Genomic DNA, 229 nt, shown 5'->3' on the forward strand with positions numbered 1-229 from the left:
AATTTTGAACCAATAAATTAAATATCTTTCTCCACTTTGCTTCTTTTACTTACAAATATACATATGATGGATGGAAAATTGGTGAAGAAAGAATTGAATTTACTGAAACATTACTGAAAAACTTGTTTGGTTGAATGATAATAAAATAAATATCTCAAGTGAAAAAAAAAATTCCCAGACTTTTAGTGGCCTTTAAAACTATTATGTTTCAAATTTTAATTAATTTTTT

This window comes from Uloborus diversus, chromosome 6, assembly GCF_026930045.1.
Source record: "Uloborus diversus isolate 005 chromosome 6, Udiv.v.3.1, whole genome shotgun sequence".
Classification (NCBI taxonomy): Eukaryota; Metazoa; Arthropoda; class Arachnida; order Araneae; family Uloboridae; genus Uloborus; species Uloborus diversus.